Source organism: Rhipicephalus microplus, chromosome X (assembly GCF_043290135.1).
Source record: "Rhipicephalus microplus isolate Deutch F79 chromosome X, USDA_Rmic, whole genome shotgun sequence".
Classification (NCBI taxonomy): Eukaryota; Metazoa; Arthropoda; class Arachnida; order Ixodida; family Ixodidae; genus Rhipicephalus; species Rhipicephalus microplus.
The window spans coordinates 380,205,550-380,213,347 of record NC_134710.1 but is presented as its reverse complement, the minus strand read 5'-3'; the positions used below and the strand labels follow the sequence as shown (position 1 = coordinate 380,213,347).

General features: G+C 52.5%; 1 pseudogene; it reads right to left on the bottom strand.

Annotated features, from left to right (window-relative positions):
- Window positions 1–726: 726 nt before the first annotated feature.
- Window positions 727–2,760, bottom strand: LOC142777319 (uncharacterized; annotated as a pseudogene).
- Between the last annotated feature and the right edge of the window lie 5,038 nt (window positions 2,761–7,798).

The window sequence follows — 7,798 nt, the reverse complement described above, 5'->3', positions numbered from 1 at the left end:
CGATTCGCGTCTCAGCTTAAGGGCGCCTGATGAATTAAGCAAGCTTACCATATGTCCTACACGCTCAAATAACAGAAGCTTGTGCCTCAGAATTGTCAAGTAAAAGTTCAGTGTTTTTTTTTTACTGTGGGGGCAGCAGAGCGCTCTAGACAAACGCAGCAAATGTAATCAAAGCAGTAAGTAAAACCCTGGGGCCACCGTAACGTACATCTGCTAAAATGTAGTTCATATTGCGCAACACTTCCACCTTCCGTTCAGCAAAAGGCGTCGAGGTCAGCCGTCCTAAGTTAATGCAGCATGGGCGCTAAAGACCACTCGCACGCCGCGACGCGATAATGCTGGCGCTAGTGGGCATCGTACTGTACGTGTATCAGCAACAGAAATGTAGCATGAACATTAAAAAGGTTGAAGAGGCCCAACCGTCACGTTACATGCACACCAGTGCACAGTTGTACGTGCGACACTTTGCCGATCAAGACAAACAAGCTGCTACGTTAGGTTGCGCTCCCCACCCCCATTGCGCTGCCATGTTTACTCCAGTTAAAGTTATCGTTGCACGTGTTATTACAACAATTCCATGTCATGTGAAAAACCTCAGTGCTCACCTTTAGCGCTTGCCTAGGTTATCCATTTTGGCCTCACCTGCGTGGTGTTCTTGGGGGTAATTATGATCAAAACTTTATTACTCCCAAAAGAGGGGACCAGCCGAGAGGTTGGTTACGCTGCTTAGAGGAGGTCAGCGGGGATCCCTTGGGACACCGTGGTCTCAAATGAGCGGGAGATTACCCGGCGTTGCTGTGCCGAGTCAGTGATATGCAGAAGGGACTCCCATGTATTTTCTGTGTGAGAAGCCTCACCGTACTGTCAGCACGTCCTTGCAATGGGTATGCGTGTGGCCGATTGTGAGCAGTATTTACAGTGTGGTGTCACGAATTGTGGGTATACCTTGCTAATGAATCATGGGTTGGGAAAGACACCTGTCTACGAAGCTTTCGCTGTAGGACGGCATCACATCGAGGGAGGTCTTTATGAGCTGGAGGATAGCAGAGACGACCTAGTCTGTAGTGCTGTAGAATGTCTGTGTAAATGACCAAAAGAGTTAGTTCTTCACAGACCTGGGAGAGCAAAGAATGAGATGTGTAAGGCGTAAGGAACTCCACCCGGCCGTTGAGATCTCGGGCGAGAGTGTGTGCCTGCGCATTTCCTCTAAGACATTCAAGAGCTGGGGCCCGAATAAGAAAGCGAGGTCAGGCAGGTAGGGTGTTACGCTTTATAATTATGTATGTCCTGTGCAGAGATACGGCTCGCGTCAAATTTTCGGATGGCAAGTTGGGAATCACTTACGATGACCTTGGTTATTGGGTCGGTAAATGCCAAAGCAATGGCAACTTCTTCGGCAACTGTTATATCGGTGGAGTGAATTACACTACATGCTGTGCTCCACCCACGGTGTGGGGCCAGGGCGACAGCCACCATTGTTGATCGAAGTGGGTGTCACGAGGCGTCTGTGTACGTGACATTGGAACAATTTTAGAGACGTTACTGTAGTTGGCACGCACAGTCAGCCCTACGATCCGCATGATGTTCATGGGGCATGTGCTTGGAGATTGGAGAAATACGAAGGCTGAGTCGTTTATCTGTCGGTACGTCTTGGTAAGTGGTGGCTGGCCGCGTAGTGTTGAGTCCAATTTGGTGCAATACAGCACGTCTCGCAAGCATGAGTGAGAGCCGCTGGTACTGGGATGTAAGGGTAGCTTCTGTAAGCTCATTGACCATGTTCGACACTCCAACATAAGTTTGGAGGTAGAAGTGGACATCGAGAGTCGTAAGGCGGTCTTGTATGCCTTGCGAAGCGAAGTATTGAGGCGATCGAGATCCGTGCGCGTAAGGCGGAGGTAGAGAGCCACGTAGGTAATGCGTGTGCAGATAAATGCCTGAAACAGTCAAAGAAAGTTGGATTCGCGCATGCCTGCATGCTCGTTGGCAACGCACTTTAGAAGGTGACCGATTTGGGTGGCAGATTGGTCGATTCACTGAAGAGTGGTGGAGTGGCCACCATTGGCCTGTAAGTGCCATCCTAAGATGCGGATATGATCTTTTTAGGAAATTCCCATCCCCTACACTTGGAGATTTAAAGAGACATGTTTGCGTTTGCGTCCCTGTGATCTGATAACAATGTATCCGAATTTGGTCACCGAGCAAGAAAGGCCTACCATAGAGAGATAGCTGCCCACGTGGTTGATTGCTGTTTGCAGGGTTTCTTCAATTTGGCCATCACTACCTCTTTTAACCCACACGGTGATGTCATCTGCATAGAGTGTGTGATGCGAACTTGGGATGTCACTCAGAAGTTTGGGAAGTCCTAACAGTGCAACATTGAAGAGGAGTGGGAATAGCACGGAGCCTTGGGGTGTTACACGGCTTCCGGGGGGGGGGGCGATGGGGGAAGGCTCTCCTTCACTGATGTCAATTTGCACACGGCGATTAGTTAGGAAATCTTTCACGTATGCATACGTCCTGTTTCCCACCTCAAAGCCTGAAAATTTTGCAGGATGGCAGTTTGCTGTACACTACCAAAGGCAAACAGCAAGACCAACAATGACTTGGGTGTCTAGAGTGCGCTTGTAGAGCACCTGGTGTTTGAGTAGGAGCATGATATTTGGTGCCGCCAGGTGTAGGCGGAAGCCGAATATGATGTCGGGAAGTAGATGATTATTACTCCAAGTAGCGAATAAGACGGGTCTGGAGAATATGCACCATCAATTTTCCTACACAGGATATGAAGGAGATGGGACGCAAGTTGGATAACGTGGAGCTTTTCCCCAGTTTGGGAATCAGGATGAGGTTGGCAAGCTTTCAGCTCTCGGGTACAGTGCTTTGCTCTCAACATTGCTGCATATAGCCCGTGAGGGCTTGAATAGAAGAATCGTCCAGGTTTTGGAGCATGCAATTAGTGACTCGATCTGGACCAGCTGCAGAATTTCTCTTGAGACGGTTTAGTTCCGCCCGCACCTCTGCTATAGTTATGGGGAAATAAAGAAGCGGGTTGTCATCCCCCTCATACGCATGAAGGGAAATGGCGGGTCCAGGACGGATATAGGTGTTAGTGAGCTCATGACGTAGGGAAGCGGATGAGCCGGAAAAGTCACGCAATACACGTTCAAGTTGATATTTAGCTTGCTATTTGCCACTATGAGGATCAAGCAAGTGACGCAGGAGTTGCCATGTGCTCTTAGAGTGGGAAGCCTTATCCATTTGGGAACAGATGTAATTTTAGTTCTGACGGCTGAGTTCTATAGCATAGTTTTGAATGTGTGTGTGCACTCGAGCCAACCGGCGGCGGATGTCTTTATCTCATGTTCGAGCCTTCAGAAGGGTCTCAAGTTTGAGTTTCCGCGCCCAAAGTTTGGCGTAGTATCGCTAGACACCGACTCCTCGACTTCGACGTCTGTTGTGGCGTCCGCGACGTGCTAGAGGAGAGCATCAGACCTCTCTAAGTGCTTATGTAAGTGCAAGGAAGAGAAAAGTGCCGCCTATAACTTTCTATCACTGGGATGACATCTCAACATGTCGGCACAAGGAGAGAGGGAGTGGGAAGAAAAGTGCATAGGAAGGGAAAAGCAAAAGAAGAAGAAGAAAAAATTGCATTCGAGTCATCTTGACGTGCACGCGTTGAAACGATTAAAAGACACAACCATCCAGAAAAGCCGCCGAGAAGGCTGGGAGAAGTAGATACGCCCAGTTTTGAGGGGTGTGACGAGCCATGTTGGCGCGTTTGATGTCGGGTGAGCGCGGAGCGCGCGCCGGGGCTCGTAGCGGCAGTTCAGTAGAAAACAAGGTTCGTTGTAGTAACGGAGGCGAGTTCGCTAGACCTCGGTGCGATTAAACAAACAAAAAACACAGACGCAGATGGTCACGATGTCACAAGTGCTCGAAGAGTGCCGTGTTCATGAAGGGGAAGGAAAAACAAGAAAAAGAGATCACAGACACACAGGTTCACGAAGTCACAGGCGCTCGAAAAGCGCTGTGTCCACGAACAACGTGATGAGCGCTCCAAGCACGGGCTTGTAAACACTCGCGTGCGTTCTTTGGAACAAGAGTTCCTCCACGGTGGACCTGGGGAGCCCCAGTCGTTGAAACGCAGCGATGAGATGGTGGCACTCATCAGTATAGGCCCCGCACCACAGCAGAATGTGATCTAAAGTCTCTGGCTGCGGGCAATGCGAGCAGGACGGCCCTCCTTTTTCCGTTAAGGAGGGAAGTGACTTTAAATGGAAAGGAAATTGTCTCTCAGGGGGAGGACACCTCAACAGTAGCTCACGAGGGATGGGGTAGAGAAGGGAATAAAAGGATAGGATTAAAAGGTAGAGAGATAGAGAGCAAGGAAGGAAAGGACGAGGCGGAGGTACAGAGGGTGACGGAAGTAAGAAGAAGACAAGAATGATGGACACGGTTGCAGCATTTGCAGGAATCCGAGGACGGGGCACCACTGGCGAGAGCTCTTGTCCGTGACAGAAGATGGCGTAGCGCTAAGCCAGTCAGCCATAGCTACCCTGTCGTCGTCCTCGGGGAGCAGCGGCAGGAGGTGGCGTAGGACTAACCCAGTCGACCAGAGCTGCGCTGTGGTTGGAGATGGTGGTGGTGGTGATAGTGGTTTGATAAAGAAAGTAAAAAGACGCTTATTTCTGCAGCGCTTAAGGGAGCACAGCACAGCGTCTTGTAAGAGTGAGGGGAAGGAGGGATAAAAAGAATAGAAGGAAATAGATGAAAAGATAGAGGAGATAGTGGTGGAGGTAGTGGTTAGAAGATGAGAAAAGGCACCTAATTTCTGCATCCCGGTCGGGAGCACGGCGCAACGCCTATAGAAGAGATAGTGAGGGCACAAGCAGTCGGCACGGAGTCCAGCGAGCGAGTCCTTTCCCCTCTCTCCTTGTCATTCCAGTTATTCGGAGGAGCGTGGTGGCTTGCCGCCTCCCCGGGCGCATCCAGGTGGGAGGAGGTGATGGCAAGGCAAACCCGTCTGCGTGCTACCTCAAAGGGGCCCACCATCGTTGTTGTGGGCGTGGCAGCTGCGTGCGCTGCTTTCGCCAGCTGATCGGTGGACTCGTTGCCGTGAATTCCGATGTGGGCTGGTATCCACTGCAGCACGAGGTTGCAGCCCAGGTCCTGCATTGCCTCGAGTATGTGGGCAATATGTCTGGCGAGGGGCGGCCTGATTGATTGATATGTGGGGTTTAACGTCCCAAAACCACCATATGATTGTGACAGACGCCGTAATGGAGGGCTCCGGTAATTTCGACCACCTGAGGTTCTTTAACGTGCACCCAAATCTGAGCACACGGGCCTACAACATTTCCGCCTCCATCAGAAATGCAGCCGCCGCAGCCGGGATTCGAACCCGCGACCTGCGGGTCAGTAGCCGAGTACCTAAGCCACTAGGCTACCGCGGCGGGGCGAGGGGCGGCCTCCTAGGCCCCCTCGCAAGCAGCTGAAGCGCAGCCCTGGAGTCCGAGAGCAACGCAGCCGAAGGAACCTGTAGCTGCAAGAGTGCGTCCGCAGCGAGATCAAGCGCGGCGAGCTCCGTGACCGTTAAAGAGGCCTCGCACACAATTCGACTTTGGATGTGCACCTCCAAGGATGGCACCACGCATGTATTAGCGGCTGAACCAGCCGCCAAGGCCGATCCGTCGGTAAACACTCGGAGACGCCCCGCTAGCTGATCCTCCATGGCGGCAGCTGTTTCCTGACGAAGCGCGCACACTGGAGTCGCGCGCTCTCTTCTCACGCCTGGAATAGACGTGTGGATCGTCACTGGGCGATGCCAGCAAGGCGGGGCCCCGAAGTTGCTCACATCCGGAATGCACGGCACCAGCGCGTGGAACCGTGCGGCCCACCGGCCCCTCCTCGAGTGCTGGAGATCGTGAAGGGGGAAGACGAGCTGCCGATCTTGTCGCGAGCGATGCACGCTCTATATGTGATTGAGAGCACGCCGGTCGACATGCAGCGACAGCGGCATGTCGCCCGCCTCTGCGAGGGTGGGGCCGGTGCGCGAGAAGCGGGGCAGGCTGAAGTACTGCCGGATGGCAGTTAGGTGCACCAGTTGGAACTGCACCCAGTTGGAAGGCGAGAGAGAAGCGAGTGGGAGGCCGTATAGGATGCGCACCGAAGCCATGCCATTGAAGAGTCTCAGGGCAAGTGTCAGCGAGCATCCGTTGCCGCACGCCACTCATCTCGTGTTTCTGCACTGGGCAGTCGCTTCTGGTTGCCACCTCAATCTATGGTCAAGCACGACTCCAAAGTATTTCACTCGTTTCAACCATGAGATGGAGGCACCCCGAAGTGCAAATCGAGGCGTGGAGGGCTGTGCAACACATGTGCGGTGCACACCATGTGGAAATACCAGTAATACGCTGCGAGGTTCCAGATTTTTGGCGCTTGGTGCGAAAGCAGTCCCAGTCAATCAGTCTGGCCGAACGAAAACGCTCATGTGTGGGCTCCGGAATTACAATTTCCAGAACATAATTATCACTGCCGAAATTTTCTTGAGTATTGCACCAGGTGGCATTTACTCCAGGCCCCACGAAGGTGAGATATATTGCAGTGTCACGCGGCACTCCTCCCCCTCTAGGTGTGGGATGTGCTGGGTCAGTAAGAAGATTCAGGTATAGTGAGTGCCACTCGTCCCATAGAGAACGGCCTTTGGGGAAGTCGTAGTGGTCGCCCCATGAAGGGTGGGGAGCGTTGAAGTCCCTATATTATGCGGCTGGTGCTGGGCTAGTTGTTGAACTCGGAGAAATAGGGGGCCGAATTCGACCCGGCAGTCCCGTAGTGGGCTGTAGACGTTAAGCACAAAAAGTCTGACCAGGTTTACGACAAGGGTGGGGCAGAATTTCTAAACGTACGTGATCAGGGAAATTAGAGTCAATATCATTGGTGATGATATTCATGTCGCGTTTCACTAAAGTTGCCACTTGAGGGTTAGCGCGCCCAGACGTGTATGTCTTGCATCCGGCTGATTGAGCGCGCTTGCCACCCTCTTGAAGCGCTACGATTTCTGGACGATCGCGGGAGGCAAGAAACTGCTGGAGCACAGGACGCTTACGCGCGAAGCCCCGGCAGTTTCAAAGCAAGATGGTGGTGTTACACGAGCGGCCCGCCATGACTAGGATTCGAGTTTGTGCCGCCTGGGACCGAGGAAGGAGCTGGGTTTAAGACAGCGTCGCAAGATTTGCACCGAGTGTCTATTGCTTTACTCAATGAGTCGAGTTGCTGGGTGAACTGCGCTGTGAGTGCTTGAAAATATTTCTCCATGGTGCTTTCCAGAGCCGCGAAACGTTGGTCCGTGCGTGTTTCACTCATAGTCAGAGCTGACGTAAGACGCTCAATTAGGGCCTGCTGTCACCCGGTTGTGTCCCGCCCACCTTGTAGGCCTCTCATTTTGTGGCTGTGCTTGCCGATGGGTCAGTCAGTGTCCATGGGGGTGGATGTGGGTGTTTCTGTCACAGTAGCGGTTGTGAATAAGCACCGGATGCTATGCGCTGTTTCATTGTTGCAACTTTGTGCATTAGCTGTGTGACTACAGCAGTGAGGTGAGTAATGGCTTTCTGAAGTGTAGTGTTGGGAGTCCCTCCCTGAATACTCACCGGCACCGCCACAAGAGTTCCGAACCTGCAGGTCCACATAGCTTCCCTGCCGGTAGACCTGGTGGAGTAAGGGCAGGGGTAGGCGCCATCGAGCTGGTCGTTGGCTGTGGTGACTTGTAGGAAGAGTCGGCCCCAAGTACTGGGAATGAGGAAGA